Source organism: Macaca mulatta, chromosome 5 (genome assembly GCF_049350105.2).
Source record: "Macaca mulatta isolate MMU2019108-1 chromosome 5, T2T-MMU8v2.0, whole genome shotgun sequence".
NCBI classification, from domain to species: Eukaryota; Metazoa; Chordata; class Mammalia; order Primates; family Cercopithecidae; genus Macaca; species Macaca mulatta.
In genome coordinates this window covers 164105735-164131305 of record NC_133410.1, presented here as the reverse complement: position 1 = coordinate 164131305, position 25571 = coordinate 164105735, and the positions used below count along the sequence as shown (strand labels likewise).

At 38.1% G+C, this 25571-nt stretch overlaps 1 long non-coding RNA gene across 2 annotated transcripts in view; it reads right to left on the bottom strand.

Annotated features, from left to right (window-relative positions):
• Positions 1–13983, bottom strand: part of LOC144340863 (uncharacterized) — a 38986-nt gene extending 25003 nt beyond the window's left edge. For both annotated transcript variants that reach the window (XR_013417360.1, XR_013417361.1), the window contains exon 1: positions 13898–13983. This is a non-coding gene — a long non-coding RNA (uncharacterized LOC144340863). The remainder of the gene's footprint in view (positions 1–13897) is intronic.
• Between the last annotated feature and the right edge of the window lie 11588 nt (positions 13984–25571).

Here is a 25571-nt window from a genome sequence, read left to right as displayed (position 1 = left end):
ATCTGCCATTTTCTTAATAAGCAGCCTACATTTAGTCCTTAATTCTTATCTGGAATAATCTAACACTAGAAAAGCAGCAAAAATATTATTTCATTTAAAAATTATTGCATAGTTATAAACAACATTTATTGGATGATGCATTCTTTTCCTACTGATTTAAAATGAACTATTTGTCACAAATTCTTATATGCATTTCGATGTATTTCTAGCCTTTTTCTTGTTCTATTTATTTAATTTAATATTTTATCATTTTCATACTATTTTTTAAACTTTTTAAACTTTACAATCTATTTTAATTTCTGATAGGGCCTGCTTTCCTGCTTAATTTACATAATATTACAGTCCTTTGTTCATAGTAAAGGATCCTTCTATCAGTATGCTTCCGTTTACTTCCTCCCAGGCTTTGACCTCTGTTGGTACACATTTTACCTTTACACATTACAAACCGCATGTACCATGGGCTAGTAACATGTAATAGCAACATATTGTTATTATTTTTGCTTTAAATAATTACCTTTAAAGAGATTTTAAAAATGTATTTTATGTTTACATGTACATTTGCCATTCTGCAACTCTTCATTCCTTTGTGTAGATACAGATTTCCACCTGGTATTGTTTCTCTTCTGACTGAAAGACTTTCTTTAACATATCTTGCAACTTAATCTTACATATCTTACAAATTTGTTCAGATCTCTTTTATGTTCTAAAAAGTCCTTAACCTTTAGTTTGAAAATTTGCTTTTTCTGTGCATAGACTTCTACATTGACACACTTTTTTTTTTTTTTTTTTTTTTAGACAGAGTCTTGCTCTGTCACGCAGGTGGAGTGCAATGGCACGATCTCATCTCACTGCAACCTCCACCTCCCAGGTCAAGCAATTCTACTGCCTCGGCCTCCCGAGTAGCCGGGACTACAGGCATGCACCACTACGCCCAGCAAATTTTTGTATTTTTAGTAGTGACAGGGTTTCACCATGTTGGCCAGGCTGGTCTCGAACTTCTGACCTGAGGTGATGCACCCACCTCAGTCTCCCAAAGTGCTGGGAGACAAACTTTTCCTCACTGTCTTTCAATGCTTTAAAATGTTGTTTCACTGTTTTATTATTCCCAACAGAAAGTCTCACATTATTCTTATCTTTGTTTTCCTGTATTATATGTCTTTTTTCTCACACTGCTTTGTCTCCAGGATCCTGTGTCATCTTGGTGTCCCAACCTGCTCCTTTTCCCTCTCTTAGGATGGGGACATTGGGTCCAGTCTCCCCAGCTGTAGAGGAGGGTGTAGCCTAAACCGGGCCCCACCCTTCTTTTTCCCGTTTCACCCCAAACCCCTTGGTGAGCACCACATCTCTCAGTTTGTCCAGAGAGAGACATTTACAGAAATAATAAAAAGAATTGTTTAAAGAGAGAAAAAAGGCTGGGGGGGTCTCTTTATCTCTGTTTTTTAGCATTTTGATTATGATGTGCCTTAGTGCAATGTTTCTTCTTGATAGGTTTTTAAAATTAGGTACTAGGGGTTTCTTTGAACTTCTCAGACAAGAATCTTTATAGTTTTCATCAAATTGTAAAAATTTCCAGCTACTATTTCTTTAAATATGTTTTCTCACCTCCCCACCTTTCTTTTTATTTATTTATTTATTTTTTTGAGACAGAGTTTCACTCTTGTCACCCAGGCTAGAGTATAGTGGCTTGATCTCTGCTCCCTGCAACCTCTGCCTCCCAGGTTCAAGCGATTCTCCTGCCTCAGCCTCCTGAGTAGCTGGGATTACAGGTGCCCACCACCACGGCCAGCTAATTTTTTGAATTTTTAGTAGAGATGGGGTTTCATCATGTTGGGCGGGCTGTTCTCAAACTCCTGACCTCAGGTGATTCGCCCACCTCAGCCTCCCAAAGCACTGGGATTACAGGGGTGAGCCCCTGCGTCCGGATTGTTTTCTTACCTCCCCACCTTTTTTGGAGACTTCGATTACATATATATTAGACTGATTTAAATTGTCACACAGCTCACTGATACACTGTTTTTTTTTTTTAAATTTCTTCTTGTATTTTACTAAATACTGTCTACTTCTTCAACTTTACTAACCTTTCCTTCTATAGTGTCTAATCTGCTGGTAATCTTCTCCACTGTATTTTTTATTTCAGATGTATTTTTCATCTCCAGAAATTGGATTTTTATTCTTTTTTATATCCATTTATCTCATTATGTTCATGTTTCTTTATACTTCCTTGATCATATGCAGTATGTCCTTAATAGGCATTATAACATCTACTAATTTTATCCTAGTTCTGTTTCTACTGACAGATATTTCTCCAGATTAGGCATATTTTCCTGCTTTTGGGGGGCATCTCTGCTAATTATGGTTTCAGATTTTGCAAATAAAAATACCGCATGCCAGTTAAATTTAAATTTCAGATAAATAACTGTTATGTACTGAATGTACACCTCCAATTTATATGTTGAAATCTCAACCTTCAATACGATGGTATTAGGAGGTGAGGCATTTGGGAGGTGATGAGGTAGGTCATGAGGACAGAGTCTTATGAATGGGATTAGTGGCATTATAAAAGAAGTTCCAGATAGCTCTCTAGCCCTCTTTCTGCAATGTGAGGATGCAAAGAGAAATTGGCAGTTTTCAGTCTAGAACAGGGCCCTGACCAGAACCTGACATTCTGGCACTTTGATCTCAGACTTCCAGCCTTCGAACTGTGAAATATATAGTGCCATTGTTTTAGTCTATGATAATTTGTTATATTAATCTGAACAGACTGAGACAAAAACACAGTGGTTTAGTGTGAACATGTCTATGAAATATTTGAGACATGCTTATACTAGAAAGACATATACTGTTTTTCAGAAATTCAAATTTAACTAGATTTTCTGTGTTTTATTTGGCAGTCATCATTCTGGTAATTTTTTTTTTCAGATGTAAAATTGACATTATTGTGTGCTGCACTATTTATATTTTAAAAAATATTTTGAGCCGGGCGTGGTGGCTCATGCCTGTAATCCCACCACTTTGGGAGGCTGAGGCGGGTGGACCACGAGGTCAGGAGTTCAAGACCAGCAGCCCACAGAGTGAGACTCCATTCCCCCAACCTTACAAAAAATATATATATTTTGAACTGTTTTCTAAGATTTAGTTAAATTACTTGGAATCACTTTGAGACTTTTGGGGTTTGCTTTCAGGTGTTGTCAAGGTAGATCAGACACAGCTACTAATCTAAGGCTAATTTGGTTCCCCTTCTGAAAAACACATCCTTCTAAGGTTTCTACTCAATGCCCTGTGTGTTAAGAAATCTTTCCATTCTGGCTAATGAGAACCAAAACTTTTCCCAATCCTTCCTTGTGATTATTCTACCAACTCCTTTCCAGTGGTTACTCCCTCCAACCCACCCCTGGGATCACTTCCTCACATACAGGAAGTGATCAGTACTCAAAGACACAAGCGGTATCTCTGGGGAATTCTGGAACTTACCATCTGTGTGACACCTTTTCTCCAGAGCTCCACCATATGAATTTGAGCAGCCTTGACCTCCATGAACTCAGAGCTCAGTCTCTTTACTTATTGAGGCTTTTGACTTTGTTTTGAGGTACTGATTCTTGTGCTGGAATTTGAAAATTCCAGGCAGTAAGTTGGAACCCGTGTGGGGCTGCAAACCGGGAACTCTCTCCAGGCAGTGAGTTGGGACTCTTGTTGGGTTCACTTGCTTTGTTTCCCTGTCCTGGACTACCTGTCATCCAGTGATCTAAAATTGTTATTTCATATATTTTTTTTCTTCTTTGTTTAAGCCAAGAATGTAAACTTAGTAACTGTTATTTCAACATGGTGAGAATCAAAAGTTCATTGAATTTTGATCAGAAACATTATATTTTTATAATAATTTAGGAACATTGAATATCATTATAATATTAAGACTTCCCATTTAGTAATGTGTTAAAAAGTTTAATTAATTCAAGCCTTTTAGTATATTTTAGGTAAGCTGAACTTCATATGAGTTCTGCATATCTCCAACTAAAGTTATTCAAATGTATTTAATGCTTTTTTATTGTTGTCATATAATAGTTAATGAGATATTTTACATTTATATTTCAAATAAATTTTTGTCATATTGGAAAACCACTGATGTAAATATTTTGTTACTTGACAAGTTCCTTCACAATGCATTTTCATTTTGAGTAGTTTTACAATTATTGTTTAGATTTTGAAAATAAAACGAATTCTACCATTTATACTTCTGTCAGTAGCATGACCGCCTCTAATGCTACTCATTGAGTGTTTGTTATGTGCCAGTTACTGAGGTATGCTCAAAAACTGCCTAATTTATTCTCATCAAAACCTTATGAGGTAGTTATTATGCTCATCACTGAAAGTTAACTAAGGCTCAGAGAGTTATTAATTGCCAAAATATAGACAACTAATAAGGGATAGAGACAATAATTTACCTAACTTGCTGGATTGAAATAGTGTACTATTGTGTTTTAAAAATACTTATAATTAAAAGAAAAAAACATAATTTTATCTCTTTTTTTTTTCTTTTTTTTTGAGATGGAGTCTCACTCTGTCGCCCAGGCTGGATTGCAGTGGCGCAATCTTGGCTCACTGCAAACTTGGCCTTCTGGGTTCACGCCATTCTCCTGCCTCAGCCTCCCGAGTAGCTGGGACTGCAGGCTCCCATAACCATGCCCGGCTGAATTTTTGTATTTTTAGTAGAGACGGGGTTTCACCATGTTAGCTAGGATGGTCCCGATCTCCTGACCTCGTGATCCACCCACCTCGGCCTCCCAAAGTGCTGGGATTACAGGCGTGAGCCACCTCACCTGGCTTATCTCTTTTTTTAACACTAAAATTCTCTGTTTTATTTTTCTTATTTTATTAGATCAACTGGAAATTCCATATCAAAATGAATGCATAGTTTTGATAGAAGGCATTATGAGTATCTTCTTGACTTTAATGAGTATGTCAACGATAGTGATAATAACAATTATAATAATAATGGCTATCATTATGGTAGAGGTAATGTTACCTCACAACATTGTTCCAACCAAAACAAGACATAATAAAAAGGATAAGGTTCCAAAATGAGAGTCACATGGGTTTTTATTCTAATTTTGATAGTATGTTGGAAAGTAGGTGATGTGTAATTCTTTACCCCTTGACTGTGGGCCTGGGGTGTGTGACTCATTTGCCACGACATAACCAAAATGTTGCAGAGTGTTTTTATGATGGGCTTGATGATGTGGGCCTCTGCCATCATCACAGAACTTGCTCCAGTCGCCCCCTGATTGTAGGAGGCTGAGAGATGTGCAATGCAGGCTAGAACCACAGCCCCTCAGGGTGAGCAGAGCTATCGCAGCCACCTCAGCCTGAAGCATAGCTGCACCAGGCAGCCAAGAATAAATGCTTGCCATTTGATACCACTTGGTGTTGGGATGGTTTTTTATACAGTATGATAACAGGAATAGCTAATTAGTATAAGTATTTCCTTAAAATATTGTTTTCATTTCTTCATTAAATATTTATTAAGCATTTACTCTATGCTGTTGTGATGATACGTGCTAAGTCTGAAATAGCAAATAAGAAAGAGACAATATCTACCCTCATGACACATATTCTCTGGAAGTGTGAGAAGAGTTTTTTGAAGAGTATAATTTTCAACATAAAGAAAAGCAGAAGAGTCCATTAAAAGAATCTTATTTTGGCAGTGTTGTCAGACTATTTTTTTAAATTTAAATATGCAAATAATCTTAGAGAAGTGGAAGTACTCAGAGAGGAAAAATGGTTGAAAAGGATTGGCAATCGATTTACTAAGAAATTTGAAAAATTCTTTTGACTTAAGTAATGTTAGTTTGGATTAGAGGAATGAAGATATAAACCTAGGTAATATCCATATGAGGCTGTTCTTATGGGACCTTGTGTAACTGTGTACCAATTTATATAAATAAATGTGTAACATATATAAAATACATGTACATAAATGCATATATCATACAATGCATCATTTTATAAACATAAGAGAAAGTAATACATGTAAGGAAAATATATGGAGAAAATGAAATCAATAATGAAAATGAGCTACTCTCTATAGACTGTCTATTCATCATAAATTCTTATAAGATAATTTGCACAGTCCTGCAGTGTGCTATTTAGTTAAAATTGCCTTTGGAAGGATGTGGAAGTGTGCCAAAGCGAGATCTAGATATAATTAAAGGGAGCTGTTTCTCGTTCCTGTCATATAAATCTTCTGTAGAATACTGTTGGTTGTTATGTAAGAATTGTTAATATTCTTAATTCCATCAAAGTATCACACAAATGAAAACTCGCTTTAGATGTGGATGACAAAACTTGCCACTCGCCTTGTCTGGGGTACCAGGCAACAACTCTGGTGGCCTGTATTCGTGCTTGACCAAAATGATATGATACTGCCTGCAAATGATACTTTTCTGTGGCAGAGATCCACATTCCAGCTGCACCAAACCCATACAAATGTGGTCCCTTATTCAAAACCAGGAAAAAAACCTCTTTCTTTCTTCTGCATGCTACAAGTATCTTTGGATCTGTTATTGTATTTTTTATCTGCTATTTAGTGTCACGCTCCCTGAACATGGGGATACTCACCAGTTAAGTGCACATCACTACAGACTCCTGGGGCCCTTGAACACCTGACCATAACCTTCCCTGTTCCTGTGCTCAGGCCCCTACTGGGGGCAGAGGGCAGCAGTGGTTGCTGGGGAGCAGCAAAAGCCCATCACAGAGAGATGGAAAGGCAGCAATGGAAAGTGTGCCAGTAGGAGGTTAGACAAGCATGAGCAAGGGTTTTAAGCTCCTAGCAAATGCTCAATTGCCCCATTAGCTGTCACTTATAAAACACAAATTCAAAGACAAAATTATTAAGAATTTCAAGAATGAGACAGAAGGGCATTAAACCCCAAGAAAGGGTCCTGCTTCTGGGTGTGAGGTTTTGAGCTAGAACTCTGACCACAGGACCTGTGAAGTGGGCCCTGGGGTACAATTGTCTCATGGATAAAGACAAAACTGAAGTTTCTGTCCCTGCCCTAGCCCACGACATTGATGTCCAGTGCTGCAGCTTGGCAGTGCACTCTAACAGTTATTACTCAGCTGCAGCTGCTGGAAATTAGGCCATCCCCACCCCCAGCCCCAGGCTGGTATCCTCTAGCTCTGGGTTCCTGAGCTTTTTGTCTACAGATGGAGGGGGGATGAATGCTCCATATCCTGAGTTCCCCGGCACCCTGCCCCTGTTCTCAGCTGCTCCTCCACCACTGACCAGAATAAAATTCAGAGGTCAGCTGGCTCCTGTGTTGTGCTTTCTCCTTCAGAGTAACTGTAGCTAAAATTTCTAGACTCATAGGCTGTATTCTCTACAGCTGTATTCGGTGTGTGACTTGGAGCAAATCAAATCTACTTCTCCAGATAGCTCATTTCAGCAGGGATCAACTATCCCATTTTCAGTGAGAACTTCAAAGTCATTATGTGGTTTATATCTTTAACTTCATCATCAACGCCACCTATGTAACTTATACACTTTCTCTGGGGTTGGGGGTGCTATAGTCTGAATATTCATTTCCCTTCAAAACTAATATGTTGAAATCTAAACCTTAATACGTTGTTATGAAGAGGTGGGGCTTTTAGGAGGTGATTGGGTCATGAGGGCTCCACGTTGTGAGTGGGACTGGTGTCCTTACAAAAGAGGCTGACGGGGAATGTCTGCCACAGTGTGGGGACCCAGCCAGAAGTGTCATCTTTGAAGCAGAGAGGACGCCCCTCCAGACACCAAATCTGCTGACGCCTAGATCCTATACTTCCCAGCCTCCAGAATTTTGAGCAATAAATTTATTTTTTCTTTTTCTTTTTCCTTTCTTTTCTTTTCTTTTTTTTTTTTTTGTTTTGTTTTGTTTTTGAGACAGAGTCTCCCTCTGTCGCCCAGGCTGGAGTGCAACCCCACGATCTCTGCTCACTGCATCTTCCGCCTCTCAGGTTCAAGCAATTTTCCTGCCTCAGCCTCCTGAGTAGCTGGGATTACAGGCGCAAAAGCACCACACTCGGCTAATTTTTGTATTGTTAGTGGAGACGGGGTTTCACCACGTTGGTCAGGCTGGTCTGGAACTCCTGACCTCGTGATCCACCTGCCTTGGCCTCCCAAAGTGCTGGGATTACAGACTTGAGCCACCACACCTGGCCTGAACAATAAATTTCTATTGCTTACAAAGTATCCAGTGTAAGGCATTTTGTTATAACAGCCTGAATGGACTAAGACAGGAAGTGAAGGGAAGGCTAGAAATTAATGACTCTCAAAGAGTCACATCCTGCAATAGCTGAGTCAGACCAAGAAGCTCAGTTCAGGCCAGACTGGGTGGGATCCTTTACTTGAGTGTATCTATTCTGCAGTCTTCCATGTGATCAGCTGTAAGTGTTGGGTTTACCACTTGAAAGCAGAGTTTCCGGGGACAGAGGAAAGAGGACATCCTGACAATTCATCTGATCCGTGAATACTGAAAATATTCAGTTCTGGAAAGGCCAACTGTAGGGACCAGTGAGAAGATGCAGGAGCTGAGATTCAGTCAAAGGCTTGCAATCCTGGAGACATAGATTGCAAAAGCCCTGTCCATAGCAAGGGCTGGGTAGAAATTTATCTCCAGTAAAAGAGTCTTTGCCAAAGTATTTTGCTATATGAGTTCACCATGATAGCCAACCACTCTCCCTCTTTTTATTTATTTTTATTTTTATTATTATTACTTTTTTTGAGACAGAGTCTCACTCTGTCGCCCAGGCTGGAGTGCAATGGCACGATTTCGGCTCACTGCAACCTCTTCCTCCCAGGTTCAAGCAATTCTCCTGCCTCAGCCTCCCAAATAGCTGGGATTACAGACGCCCACCACCACACATGGCTAATTTTTTGTATTTTTAATAGAGACGGGGTTTCACCATGTTGGCAAGGCTAGTCTCAACCCCCCGACCTCAGATGATCCACCCACCTTGGCCTCCCAAAGTGCTGGGATTACAGTCATGAGCCACTCAAAAATAAATAAATAACAAAAAGGAATGTGAAAAAATTACCCAGATATTACCTGCACTTCCTCCACACTCTGCCTGAAGGAGGGTAGCTTAAATATGTGAAATAGTATGAGCTCCCAGAGCAAGCAACACTGCTCACTCAGGGTTTGGGAAGGCGCACTAGCACAGGTCTTTTAGCAGGACGCTGCCGTGCCCCTTTAGGGGTTGCTGTAGACACCTCCAGAGATGGGGAAGGAGTTCATGATTGCTTATATTAGGTTGGTGCAAAAATAATTGTGGTTTTTGCCATCGGTCATAGGTTTTGCCTATGGCAAAAATCACAATTACTTTTGCATCCACTTAATATTACTTTGCTCACAAGAAAAACCATTGGTTTGTAGTGAAATTCAATTACAAGATATTTTTTATTAAGATATAAACAGATACATGTCTTCCATAACTGTGGAGATACCAAGATAAAAAGGCAAGAAACAAGAAGAACTAAAAAGAAGGGGATGTTGGATAGAATATCCTTGGATGTTACTCATTTTTTCCTGAGTGCATCTATGTAGTTGGTTATATTTTAGAAAAGTTTGCAACAACCCTGACAGACATTTCTTGCAAATAGTCACCATATTTGTATTAGTTTGCTAGGTAACATGATTGAAACACAGAAATTACTGTCTCACAGTTCTGGAGGCTAAATGTCTGGAATCAAGTTGTGTGTGGGGTTGGTGCCTTCTGAGGCCTGTGAAGTTCTATGCCTCTCCTGTAACTTGTGGTGTTTTGCTAGGGATCTTTGGCATTCTTTGGCTTCTCTGTTGCATCACCCACATCTCTGCCTTCAACTTCACATGGAGCTCTCCCTGTGTGCTGTCTATGTCCAATCACCCCTTTTTAAAAGAGCACCAGTCATATTGGATTAGGGTCTCACCCTACTCCAGTATGATCTCATCACAACTAATTTCATCTGCAACAGCCCTATTTCCAAATCAGGTCCCACTCTGGGTACTGGAGGTTAGGATTTCAACATATGCATTTGGTGGCAGTGTAGGGGACAATTTAATGCGTAACAGTAATCTATTTGACCTATCTGCTTTTCAGAGATGAATCATTAGACAGTGGTACCAGTGGTTTCAGATTTCATTTAGTAGATTTTCATGAGTTCCCTTAGGAATCCAGCTTAGCCATTTTCCAGGGGACATTGAGGTCTTTTATTCTGTAAACCCAGGGGAATTTCAAACCTGTCCTGACCTAACAGGGTAGAAGAGGTGTCCAGCAAAAATAGCTTCTTCTTTCTGAGCCATTACAGAGGACACTAGTTCCATCAATCTTTGTTTCTCTTTTCTTGAATATTATAAAAATCTCAACCTAGCCGGGGGCAGTGGCTCATGCCTATAATCCCAGCACTTTGGGAGGCCAAGGCAGGTGGATCACCTGGGGTTAGGAGTTCGAGACCAGCTTGGCCAACATAGTGAAACCCCGTCTCTACTAAAAATACAAAAAATTAGCCAGATGTGGTGGCAGGCACCTGTAATCCCAGCTACTCAGGAGGCTGAGGCAGGAGAATCGCTTGAACCTGGGAGGTGAAGGTTGCAATGAGTTGAGATCGCACCATTGCACTCCAGCCTGGGCAATAAGAGTGAAACTCCATCTCAAAAAATAATAATAATAAAAGAATAAAAAATAAAAATAAAATAAATCTTAACCTAATTCCCAAAGAATATAATGTTTTTATTTTAATTGGTAATTTTTATACCTTAAATCTTGAGAATAGAAGTATTAAGTTGGAAGTGGAAACCACAGTGTTCTCGTAATTGCTCTAACAAGACTTCATGAACTTTATCTTTTCCAAAAATAATAATTCTATGCACAATACACTTCTACAATAACATATTAAATGAACTATAAAATGAACAATTCTCAATATGCGTTCTTTTATAAACTGAAAATCAAATTGAAAATTGACCATTTTAGCTAAAAGAAATCATTGGGCAAAATGGAATGGAAAAGTTTACTTTTATGGTTAAATATCCTCTTAAAAATGGTGCAAAGAATCAAATGCTTTAAAACAGACATTATAATAGCAAAAATAGGCTTACAGAGGAAAATCAAAGAATATCCTGTAAATTTTACATCTTAGGTAGTGAGAGAAATGTATGTTATAAGTAAGAATGTCATTGAGCATCACATTCCAATCAATTTCTATACAACTTGTTCCTGAAATGACTGTCAACAGGGTTTACTTAGTTGCATACTCACTTTTGAAAAGTAAGATTGATGGGTCAGTTACTGAAATATGTGGGAAGAGGGGCTGGAAGAGCAAGAGATTCATTTCCTGTCAGAATTTTTTGTAGTTATGTACCCAAACTGGTAAGAAGTCAGGACAGGTGTGAGAAAATGAGGGAGCACCAAGAACAGGATCTAGGCTCCACAGGGTTTGGGAATGGGCATACATCAGGTAAAGCCTTCAGTCCTCCTGACAACTCGCTGCAATAGAAAGTTGGACAGCCCTGGATTCCCAGATCTCAGTGAAAGGTGAAGTGGATATTGCAAAAAACTTAGGGAGTATTTACAAGAGCAGGAGGTAAGAAAAACATCTATCGATGATTCAGGCATAAGTAGCAAGCCAGGGCCAAAGATTTTACGAAAGCTTATTGACTAAACTCCATCCAAGTTATCTGGGGCCTAAAACTGCACAATACAATTGGAAGGATGGTTCTCTTTTTAAAAAGAATGCAAAATTACAAATACAAAAGTAGGTACAAAAGTAAATATTAGTTTAGAACGACAATAGAAAACATTACCCATTTCCAGAGTCTTAGAGCCTCATTTTTTGGAATATTTTCAGTCAATTTACCATAAATGTCTTCTTAAACATAATCCCTGACTGCAACTTGGCTTCTCTTCTCATCTAAATTCTGCTAGGCCACCTGACAAATGACAGAGCTCAAGGGTTCCAGATAAGGAAGGAGCCCTGAAGCTTAATCCTCCTTAAATTCTCTAGAAATCCATCTTGTTTGGATCATGAATAGCCAGATTATGATTTTATTTTATTTTTTATGTATGTATGTATGTATGTATGTATGTATGTATTTATTTTTGAGATGGAGTTTTGCTCTGTCACCTGGGCTAGAGTGCAGTGGCACGATCTCAGATCACTGCAACTTCCGTCTCCCAGATTCAAGCTATTCTCCCGCCTCAGCCTTCCAAGTAACTGGGATTACAGGTTTGCGCCACCACACCTGGCTAATATTTTGTATTTTTAGTAGAGACGGGGTTTCACTATGTTGGCCAAGCTGGTCTCGAACTCCTGACCTCGTGATTCACCTGCCTCGGCTTCCCAAAGTGCTGAGATTACAGGCATGAGCCACTGTACCCAGCTTGCCAGATTATTATTTTAAAATTGCAGTCAATGATGTTCCAAATTCCATTAATATTGTGGAATTCTAAATCAACCTAAGTGTTTATCAACAGATGGTTCGATAAAGGAAATATTGTATATAATACCATCTATTATGTATAATTACATGTTGTTATTATTATCATATATAATATTATCTATTATATAAAATTATATGTAATTTTTATTATATACTCTATTTGTTATATATAATTATATGTAATTATAGTTATATATAATATGTAATTAGTATCTAAATATATATTTTATATAGTTACACATATTTATATATATTATATATTTATATATAATATATATCAATACAATTATGTATTATATAATTGCATATTATATATTATTATATATTATATACAATTATATATTATATGTACAATATAACATATTATATAATTGTATATTGTGTATATAATTATAAATTATATTGTATATAGTTATATTGTATGTATTGTATATTATATACCATATATAATATTATATATTAAAGTGTATATATTATATACAATGTATATTACATATAATTATAATTATACATAACGTATAAATATATATTATATATAAATAATAATATATAAAGATATATAATATATAAACATATATAATTATATATATGCATAATGGAATAACATTCAGCCATAAAATGAAATCATGTTTTTCACAGCATCATAGATAAAACCAAAGGCCATTGTCTTAAGTGAAACAACTCAGAAATGGAAAGAAAAGTACTACATGTTCTCACTTAGAAGTGGGAAGTAAATATTGTGTACACGTGGACATAGAGTGTGAACTGGTACACACTGGAGACTCAGACGGATGAGGAGTTGAGGGGGATAAGGGATGATAAATCACTTAATGGGTTCATTGTACTTTATTCAAGTGATGGATAAACCAAAACCCCAGACTTAATCATCACACAATATATCTCTGTAACAAAATTGCACTTGCACATTTGAAATTTATACCAAAGAAAACCTAGAAACCTAGAGATTATCGAGATGAAACAGAGCAATTTTATATCAGTCAAATAGAGTTTATAAAGGCAGGGAATTACCAAGGTTATAAAAGCCAGAACTCCTTGCCTGATGCTCTTTCTAGTACAGCCCACTGCCCACTACTAGTTGCCTCACCTCAAGTCTCTTTTGTCAGAACTAGAAGGATATCTTCAAGAATATGTGGTCTATTTTGTTTCAGTTTGTTAAACAGCATTAGCTGAGTGATGTCTAGATGTATCTATATATCATTTATCTATCTTTCTATTATCTGTTTACCTATCTGTTTATCCTATCTCTCTATCCTGTCATCTATCTATCTATCTATCTATCTATCTATCTATCTATCTATCTATCTATCTATCATCTATCTATTTAATCTATCTATCCTATCTATCTATGTTACTTTGTTCTCATGCTGCTAATAAAGACATACCTGAGACTAGGTAATTTATAAAAGAAAGAGGTTTAATTGACTCACAGTTCCACATGACTGTGGAGGCCTCACAATCGTGGCTGAAGGCAAATGAAGAGCAAAGTCACCTCTTACATGTCGGCAGGCAAGAGAGCTTGTGCAGGGGAACTACTCTTTATAAAACCATCAGATCTCATGAGACTTATTCACTACAACAAGAACAGTATGGGAAAGACTCATCCCCATGATTCAGTTACCTCCCACTGGCTCCCTTCCACAACATGTGGGAAGTATGAGAGCTACAATTCAAGATGAGATTTGGGTGCAGGAACAGCCAAACTGTATCACTATCTATTATCTGTCTATCTATCTATCTATCTCTCATCTATCATCTCTCCTATCTGTCTGTCTATCTATCTATCTATCTATCTGTATATCTATCAATCTATCAATCATCTATTTATCTACCCTATCTGTCTATCAATCAATTGTGTATCAATCAATCATCTCTCTGTCTATCTACCTATCCATTCTCCTTACGTATATATTGGGAAGACAGAAATACATCAAAAGCTTTTCCACTTCCTTTCCCCTGAGCACAACAGAGCAGCTTAGCAGGTCAGCAAGCATGGACAATAAATGACTATAAATCAGCAAGTCTGCCTCACAACTGAGCAATATCTGTTAGTCACTCATAATCTAAATAATATTGAATTAATCTTTGTAAAGTGCTTAATATGTTAATTAAGTGCTAAGATATTAATCCTATTAATACTAATTCCTATGGATATAAATATGTTTGTGTGGGTTGCATACTATTTTTAGATACAAATGTCACCCAAAACACCTGATTAGTGTCACTATTCTGCATCTCCCTCTAGACAGCCTGACCCAGCTTTATGCCATTGTCATCTTATCTCCCTGTTGCTGTGTGATTTTCAATCAACCTGACCCTACTGAGTCCTATCTTCAGGTTTAATAGGCTAACTTTATTTGCAAAGCTCTAAATAGTTTTACTTCAGCTTGGATTTGTAAGATCTGAGCCTCATTACTCTCTCCACGCCTTCCTTTCATTCACTGTAAGAGTTATTTGCTGATGGCATTTCTTGTTTGGCTCACATATCCTGACCTCCAGAGCTAAATCTTTACACTCCTTGTCTCAGAATGAAAGAATTTGACTCAAGTGTCTTATGCTGTGCCTTTTGGATATAAGAAGATAGCACTGCTGCTTTCAGGATGGTGACTACGTGGTCCACAGTGGTGTTAGCAGAGCTGGCTCCTTTCTTTGACTCTGTCTTCTCCAGTCCCTTGTGAATGTGAATTTCTGAGGTGCATCTTTTACAGATCTGAGGCTTTGTTCCTGAGTCTATTTTCCAGTGTCTCGGAGATGAGAATCCATGTCCCAGCATTTCTTCCTGTGACACAGGCCCTGCTGTTCAATCCTGCTTTCAACTCCAGTCCCACATTGATGCCATAGTCTGCCTACTTGCCTTTTAACAGGAAGTTTATGATGGTCTTATTCTGTTTGTGCCATTCCTATTACAGTCCTAAATCATCCACTTGTATTCTTTCAGCAAATATTGATAATACCTCCTAGGAGTTAATACCTCTGAGGTGTCAGGCACTATATTGGATGGACATGATGATAAGCAAAACTTGCCTTGCACAAATGAGTTGTATGGGCTTTCTTTCTGTTTGTCAACTATCATATGAATTATATACTAATAAACACTTGAGGAAGGATAATACATTTATATTTACTATTTTTATAAACAGCATGTATTTTGGTTGGCTTTAAGTTCTGATTAGTGTCTGGTTGGCAGATGACCTTTCTCATGTAGCCCTTCATACTTGAATACTCTGAATCTCTGTACATTAATAAAAAATGTATTGTACACCTGCTGTTGTCTCCGTGTGAAGCATATGAATCAAAGTGAAATAACTGTTCTGTAATCTGAGTTGATAGCTTTAGACAATTCCAAGAAGAGGATAGTTTAATCAAATAAAACATTTTTTTAAGAACAATCCTTACAAATCCTATTTTAGAGTTATGAGATTGAATTTAATGGCAACATAGCAAAAAAGTAATAGGTAAAGACCTAGCATATAACAGAAATGGGTTGCATAAAGAGACTAAGTTAAATTTGCTCATAAACTATAAAGTAACCTGTGGGGTTTTTTAACTTTTATAGAAGCAAGAACAGTAAGATTCTATACCAGAAGATTCCTGACTAATTGTCAGGCATCATGGGAATTTGTTAATCTATTTTTACAGAGAGAATACTCCTACCAGCACATCACTGCTAATTATCAACTGAAATGGTACAAAAGGGGATAGTATTCTGCTCGCAGATTTATAAATCCAAAATAATATAATTTTTTCCAGGTATTAGAAAGTGCTATGTCAGAATCGTGAAGCAATTGCTAAATGAACCAAAGGTGTGATTGGGTGAGAGTCAAGGTAGAACTTATGTTTTTAACACTTTGCAACCAGAAGGTATTATTTTTGCTAAATATCTTTAGGATACATTTTGAAGTATGTTTCAGATGCATCCTCTGCTCTCAAGTCTGCTTCTTTGCCTCAGGGCAATGGAAGCAGTGGGCCTCAGTTCTATTGTTTGCCTGTTTGGACAGCATGGACATCTGGCCAGGCAGAATAGCTGAGTTGTCCAGATTGGCCTTCTCAGGAATTGGACTAAGACACACTAAAAATTGGACTAGCATTAGGTAGTGGATCCTTGGAAATAGAAATGGACAGAGACTTGAGAATAAGGAGGTCATCTGGGGCCAAACTGGGGAGAAAGCACAGAGAGATGCCTGCAGAGGAAACAGGATGAGCTGGGATAAGAGGCAGAGAAAGGAGGTACTTTGATTCTTTATAGATTATCTCTTGAGTTCTGGGAGATTCAACCAGCCCCACCCCCAAAACCTATTGAATAGTCATGGTAAACCCCACTCCTTTCCCTAAGTGGGCGTGAGTGAGTTTCTCTTTCTTTTAAATGTCTTTAAGTTCATTTTTGATGACTAAAATGATAATACATTCCCAAACTTGTCATGTTGATACAAAGAATTCAAAGTTAAGGTGACTGGCATATAGAATTGCTATTAGCTTTCTCTCAGTACCAGCATTTTGGAGGGATTCTGGAATACAATGAAATAAACTAAAGAGGTACTTATACATATTGTCAACAAAAAGAGTCAAACTCTGAGAAATATTTAAAGAGACATATTCTGAGCCAAATACAAGTGACCAATTGTGCATGACACAGCCCGCAGGATATCCTGAGAACATGTGTCCAAGATGGTCAGGGCAGAGCCTGGTTTTATACATTTTAGGGAGAAATAAGACATCAATCAAATATATGTGAGATATAGACTGGTTCAGACCAGAAATGGGGGACAACTCAAAGTGGGAGCTTCCAGGTTATAGGTAGATTTAAAACTTTTCTGATTGGCAATTGGTTGAAAGAGTTATTGTTGATAGAAAGGAAAGTGTAGGTTATGATAAGGAGTTGTGGAGACCAAAGTTTTATCATGCAGATGAAAACTCCAGGTAGCAGGCTTCAGAGAGAATAGACTGTAAATGTCTCTTATCAGACTTAAGGTATGTGTTGATGTTAAATGCTGGTTGCCTTTTCCTGAATTCCAAAAGGGAGGAGGGCATAATGAAGCATGTTTGATCCTCCCTTCCTGTCATGGCCTGAATCCATTTTTCAGATTAACCTCGAAGTGTCCTGGCTCAGAGGAGGGGTCCACTCAAGTGGTTGGGGGCCTTAGAATTTTATTTTTGGCTTACAGTGTTTTATAATAATGAGGGATAAAAAAGGAAATAAACTTTCTCCTTGTTTGTGTGGAGCTGTGGATGGATCGGAAACAACATGTGGCCCATCATGCTCTCTGCTGCCTATCTCCAGTGCACCGCCATAAATACAGTTTCCAGAGCAGTTGGAGGAACAACTGGGACACAAGGAGATTAGTGAATATTCATTACTTTTAGCTGCTGCCAAGGTGAATCTTCCCAAATCCTGATTATGTTTATTTAAGTGAAACATCTGCCAATAAAAGGGAGACATGTTTATAGTAACGGCAGCTCCATGGCTTCTGTTCTCTGAATAATCATCACACTGACACTGACCGTATTGCCTTCTCCTTGGCAATTTTCTTTTGTTCTTTTTTTATTATTACTGAGTAATAAACTCGGTAAAGTGAACTTTCTCATGCTACTGGGATTGCTAGCAGCTACAGCAATAAAAGAGCTGTTTGTTGTCTTTCCTGTTGGAAAATGGTTGGTGGGAGCAAGGGAAGCACTCAGGAAGCAACCGGGTTTGCTAACATAAACCACACTCGAGCATTTCTGTCCAGAGTTTATACACTAACCAGGGATAAGCCAGCTGAGAACTGTGGGAACACGCTGTATATCCTCACAGATACAAGCAGCCCAAGTGTGAACTGTGTTTTCAATATTTCAGTAACAGTAATAAATATGAAGTCAACTATGAGGAGATAGAGCTGTGGAAGATATGCGAATAGACTTCATCTGTATTTCCTGAGTATTCTTGTTTCCGTTATTTGTCCATAACTTTATTTTAATAAAAATGGGCTATTATAAGAAAATAAAACTTGAGGTCTTCCATGTTTCTATTCAACAAATACCTTAGGGCCCATTTTGTGAAGTATCCTTTCTCTAAGGGTGACTAAGATGAGTCATGCATAGTTTCTGGCTTCATGGAAATTTCAGTCTAGTAGAAGTGGGAGAAAGGCAGGTACATATTTACTTGTTTGTACCAAGCACCCACTACATGTAAATCATCAGGTCAGGCAGTGGGGATACAACAGCAGCTAATAATAACACAAAATACCACACGATGTGTGGTTTAAAACAAGAGAAATCCACTCTCTCATGGTTCTGGAGACTAGGAGTTGGAAACCAACATGTTGGTAGGACCATGCTCCCTCTGACGCCTCTAGTGAAGAATGCTTCCTTGCCTCTCCCAGGCTCTGGTAGCCCCAGGTGTTCCTTGACTTGTGGCAACATAGCTCTGATCTCTGCCTCTGTCTGCACATGGCTGTCTTCCTTATGTGTTTGCATTTTCACATCATCCTCTTCTAAGGATAGCAATCATATTTGATTAGGGCCCACTCTACTTTGGTATGACCTCATCAGAAATAATTACATCAGTACTGACCCTATTTCCAAATAAGTTCATATTCCAAGGTACTGCGGGTTAGAACTTCAAAATATCTTTCCGTGGAGGGACATAATTTAACCCGTGACAAGGAACACTTAGGGAAATACGCTGTGTATAAAAGTGGAACAATCACATGTCTGTAGAAAATAATGAGATATAAAAATAAATGAAGACTTAATAAAGAATTTTGAACAACTTGAGGCTTAGGTAGAAAAGGGAGAGGAAGAGCCTTGTAATCCTAGTTATCTGGCCCATCCTCTGATGGTCATCTTGAAACCAGTCTTGTTCTGAATTTAAGAATGTTGATCTTTCCCCCTACCCACTAAAAACTTCTGTACTTCGTTGCCTGTGAAGTTCACAGTAGCAGGGCCTGGACCCCTGAGCTCCACTATCAGATCTCCCAAACTGGAGGCTGACCTGCTTGAATTCCTGCCAACACTCTACCTGGAGAATTTCCTAGTTACTTATTTCAGTTAGAACAGGACTGAAATCCAAGTTGTAGCTGTGCTCAGATCTCGCCTTAAAGTACTGAAACGCCGTCAGTCCTGGGTTCAGTTCTTAGTCCTACATCCCTGTGTAATAAATAGTCTTTGGAGAACCTTCCTCTGACAGCACCCCGTGTTCAGCTTTCTCAGCTTTGCCTACATTTGTGGGTCAGCCAACGCGTGGCCCTTCCTCTGTCACTCAGCCCCAGTGTTGGTGGGTGGAAGGAAGCAAACAGATCTGAAAGATGCATTTACTATTATGTGTGGAACAATGGGCAGTCTGGAGAGTACACGTGGAATGGTGGGCAGGCAGTATGATATTGTACAGAGCATGGACAGAACTTGGGGGAGTCAGATCAATAGATAATAATTTTGGACTTATGGTACTGCAAGAGATTCATGTTATCAAAATAAATTAATACAAAAGGTGGGCTTACTTAGGAAGTTTTAGTTTCTAAGGAATAAAAACTGAATATGCGACCAATACTAACCAAAAAACTGCACGCTCAACATACTAGTACACTTTTAGCTTTCTCCTTTTTCAAGGAAGCACATATCACCTGTTTAAACACTCCAACACAAATGATGTTGCTTGCAGCTTTTCAGAACAACGAGCTAGTTTATTTTGAAAACGGACCATATTATTTATTTGCCAGCAGACAATTTATCTACAGGAAATGATTATACACAAACACTCACAATGGCTTATTCAACAGGAATCCTGTCTTAGAACAGGTATTTCCAGTGGTATTCTTCCATGAATAAATACAATGCCCACTGAAATACAAAGTTCTCACGAATGGCATGTTGCAAACAGGTTTCAACAGCACCAGTGGGGTTCAGAGTCACTGTGACATGACTTAGCAGAAAGAATCACTTTTGCAAAGGCACCTCCATGAGGTTTGGTTAAGAAGCTTGTAATCACTACCTCAGGTGTTTACTCATCAATGTAGATTCTAATTTTAAAAGATAAAATATACACACCGCACTCTTTAAACTCTTTTTGTTTCTGAAAACAATAGTACAATTCTTCCCCCTCTAGAATATTTATCATCAAGTTTATTTTCACAGATAAATGAAAGCACTTAATAGAATTGGTTCTCTTTGATTCAACTCGTTTATGAGCTTTTTTTCCCTCCCTACTTTAATTTTGAAATATTAGGTGACTGTACAAAATGACCAAAAAAATTTGGGCGATTGTTTTATGTAGATACTTCCCAGATTAAAGAACATTTATGGGTTTTTTTGTTTTTGTTTTTGTTTTTGTTTTGCAATGAAACTTATCTGCTTCTGGAATCCTTGCATTTCCTAGTAAGAGCTGGCTGCATTTACTCAACCACTACCGGGTTGTTGTACTGATAATACAAGTATGCTATGGTCAGAAAACATTTTTCACTTTTATTTTTTGCTAAAAATTAACTAACACTGCTAAGTTTTTCTTCATTTGGTTTTCAAAACGCCTGCCTGGAAAAGATAAATTTTAGGAAGTACGAGAGATAGAAAGAAAAAAAAACAAAAAAGAAAAACTTTGAAGAGTAGATGAAGAAAGATTGTTTCAAGTAAGAAGAGAAACTTGGAGGTCTGCATGATTCATGATGGTAACAATAAATAAATCCACCCAGGACAGGTAGAGTACTAGGAAGAATTCAGGAAGTAAAGGCATTCTTAGCAAGATCTAAATGTAGTGGTTGATATGCCAAGCCTGTACATAAATGCTTTGATTTAATTTTTCCTTCAATTTTATATAGTAGATACAATTATGTTTATTTCATAGCTATTAAATTGAGAAACAGAATAAATTGCCTAAACTACCACAGCTGGGAAAATTAAGACTTTATTGCCTGCCCCATGACCACTGTGCAATAATGCCACCTGGAGAAAAGGAGGTTAAAAGCCAGATCCTAAGAGCTATAAGATTGTTTAAAATTTTTTGCAGCTTTGTGTGTATAGGGAAAATTACCAGTTAGTTCATGCAGATGTTAAGAGTTTGTTCTCCCTTGGAGAAACATAGAAGTAATAGAATAAAATCATCATTACTTTGATTTGATTTCTATTTAAATAGAAATTGTCTCTGTGAGAAAATAATTGACAAATAAGAATGCATATATATATATATATATATATATATATATATATATTTTTTTTTTTTTTTTTTTCTGGAGACAGAGTCTCGCTCTGTCGCCCAGGCTGGAGTGCAGTGGTGGGATCTCGGCTTACTGCAAGCTCCGCCTCCCAGGTTCACGCCATTCTCCTGCCTCAGTCTCCCGAGTAGCTGGGACTACAGGCGCCTGCCACCTCGCCCGGCTAATTTTTTTGTATTTTTAGTAGAGACGGGGTTTCACCGTGTTAGCCAGGACGGTCTCTGTCTCCTGACCGCGTGATCCGCCCATCTCGGCCTCGCAAAGTGCTGGGATTACAGGCGTGAGCTACCGCACCCGGCCTATAAATAGGATTTCTTTTTCTTTCTACTTTTTCCCCTTTCTCAGTTGCACTTAAGATGCAGAAACTGGAGTTCATTGTACTCTTCAATTAAAGGCACACTGGTATTAGTGGTCTTCATAAGGCCTGTCTCTCTTATTTTTCTCTTCATCCTTGCAAATGTGTTTAATGAATGCTCTAGGATATAGTCATATCCTTAAGAGATGTGAGAAATTGCTTTCTCAACATATTTGTCATTGAGTAGACACCACTCTTTTCATTAAGGAATGCTGGATTGAGATCCAAAATGTTTCAGTCTGCATTCTCACCAGACATGCCTGAGGATTCCCCTTTCCTTCTGTAATTGCCAAATTTTCCTATAATTTAACTTTCTACATTTGTATAATTTTAGGAGTCAAGAGTAAAAAAGGAGTATTTAACTACTCTGGCTACTGTTGGTGGTATTCACCATTTTGTACCCTTGTTAGCCACTCAAGTTTCCCCTTTGGTACTATCTATGTAGAGATTTGACTGATTTTTCTATTTCATTTCCCCTTTTTCTCAGTGACAGATTTCCCAACTATCTATTACAAATATATCCTCCTTTATTCTAGTAGCCTTTTAATTTTAGGTATCAAGTTTAGGACATCTAGGGTTTATTTTTGTTTATATTTTGTGCAACTTAGTTTTTCTCCATATAATAAAATCTCATACAATTATCCACTTTTAAATACTCTTTTTATTTCTGTCAATGACAACAGATTTATTTCACCTCTATTATGCTCCAACTTTCTATCCAAATGATACTTTGTTTGTGCCTCAATATTGCATTCCACTGGTCTTTTTGTTTCCATGTGGGAACCATACTACCTATTCTACTTTATTTTGTATCATTAAAATGACGTTGTGACATGTCTTCATACACCTTAGGTTGAGTCTCTTTCTTTCTTCGCTCTTCTTATTCGTAATCTTTGTTTCTCACAGACCTTTGTTTGCCCATATGATCTTCGAATCAGTTTGCTCAGTTCCTCAAAAACTTCTCCTGAAATGTTGTCAAAAAAGGTACTGAATTCGGCCGGGTGCAGTGGCTCACGCCTGTAATCCCAGCACTTTAGGAGGCTGAAGTGGGTGGATCACGAGGTCAGGAGATGTTACCATCCTGGTAACATGGTGAAACCCCATCTCTACTAAAAATACAAAAAAAAAAAAAAAAAACTAGCCAGGCGTGGTGGCTGGTGCTTGTAGTCCCAGCTACTCGGGAGGCTGAGGCAGAAGAATGGCTTGAACCTGGGAGACAAAGCTTTCAGTGAGCTGAGATCGCACCACTGCCTCCAGCCTGGGGACACAGCGAGACTCCGTCTCAAAAAAAAAAAAAAAAAAAAAAGAAAGAAAAAAAAAGACAAAGAAAATGTACTGAATTCATAAGTTAATTTGAGAAGAATGGCATCCTACAATGTTAAATTTTACCAATCATGAACATTTGTTTATCTCTGCATTTGTTTAGGATATTTATTTATTTATTTATTTATTTATTTTATTATTATTATTTTTTGAGATGGAGTCTCGCTCTGTCACCCAGGCTGGAGTGCAGTGACAGGATCTCGGCTCATTGCAAGCTCTGTCTCTTGGGTTTATGCCATTCTCCTGCCTCAGCCTCCCAAGTTGCTGGGACTACAGGCGCCCGCCACCAAGCCTGGGTAATTTTTTGTATTTTTAGTAGAGACGGGCTTTCACTGTGTTAGTCAAGATGGTCTCAATCTTCTGACCTCGTGATCTGCCTGTCTCCGCCTCCCAAAGTGCTGGGATTACAGGTGTGAGCCACTGTGCCTGGCAGGATAATTTTAAAAATATTGGTGATAGAATCCTTAACATGGATTTTCTTATTTGCTTATTATATGTAGTAACACACAACAGAAGTATACACACCTATGTGCATAGTTCAGAATTATCACAAAGCAATCAAATCCATGTAAATCACCATTTAGATCAAACATAGGAATGTTGTCAGCGTGCCGTAAGCTTCCTCATACTCCACTCTTCCCCAAAAGTAAATGGTGTTTTGACTTCTAATATTCTAGATTAATTTTGTTGATTTTTAATTTTATATAATGGAATCATATAATACACAGGTGGTTATGGGGCTACATGTGAGAAAAGCGATTTCCAGAATTCGTCACTTAGCACAATGTTTGATTTCATATTGGTGTATCTGTCCTTCTTGGACCCTTGGTCTTTGGCATCAAACAGTATGGAAAGTGGGCTGCTGGAATAGAAATACGCTGACTCATGATGGCATCAACAGCCATTTATTGAAATCCCAAGTCTTTTTTTTTTTTTTTTTTTGAGACAGAGTCTGGCTCTGCCGCCCAGGCTGGAGTGCAGTGGCGGATCTCAGCTCACTGCAAGCTCCGCCTCCCGGGTTCACGCCATTCTCCTGCCTCAGCCTCCCGAGTAGCTGGGACTACAGGCGCCCGCCACCTCGCCCGGCTAGTTTTTTGTATTTTTTAGCAGAGACGGGGTTTCACCGTGTTAGCCAGGATGGTCTCGATCTCCTGACCTCGTGATCCGCCCGTCTCGGCCTCCCAAAGTGCTGGGATTACAGGCTTGAGCCACCGCGCCCGGCCTTGAAATCCCAAGTCTTAAACTTTGAATATAAATTCACAAATGTATTTTTCTTGATTTGGGATAAAACATACTAAATGACTAGATTGTCTAACAATCCAAAATTTTAAAGTGTTTTCCCTCAAAAAATGTGGAATTATTTAATGAAAGGATGATCTGCCAGATCAGGGAACAGAGTTAAGGGCATTCTTAAGGTTGATACCCTATGATATGGTGCTAACCTTGCCTCCTATTGACAGTGGGGTATAAATAACCTAAAGGTCAAGTGAATTTGGAGCTTTCTCTGCTGAACCATCTTCTGTGCACTGTGAAGTTGGTGGAGCCAATGTGAAGGCACCTACTCCTCTCTGGCAGGTATGTTAATACTCTCACTTGTGCCAACTAAAGAAAGCGAAATCATTTGCTTTTCTATTTCTTCATAAAATCTTAAACTTTCACCCAGCTCTTTCAGTTGCTGTGAAAATTTGTGTTTCTGTGATGAACTGCACAGGCCTTTGAGGAGCAGGCTTTTCCTTTCCCACACAATATGCTATTAATAGTCCTATTTTAATTGGATGAAACTTTCATTTTCATTTTTTCTTTTGAGAAAATCAATCTGTGCTAGTTGTGGAAACAATTATTCAACATGCAGCTTTAAAAACCTGTTAGAACACTCCCTTAGGAAAGTCAAAACCAGGCAGGATTAGCTTTCCAAGAGGGACGACAGTTGTTTACACTCAAACGTCGTGCAATCCAGCAAATCTGCAAGGTTTATTTTTAGCATAAATTTAGCTATTTCATTTTCCCCTACAACTGAGAACATTAAAATGATTAACATGATTTTAAATCACTCAACAATCTCATGTTAGAAAGATAGGAATTAGACTATGTGCAGAAGGAAACAGAAAAAGACTGGGTACATTGTAATTACCACTTCATTTTTCTTTTAGTATTTTTCCAAATGCTTTTTTCCTCTAATATTTTATGTAATCCAATAGTAAAAAATAAAATACACAACTTCAGAGAAAAGTCAATGGTGCCTTTGGA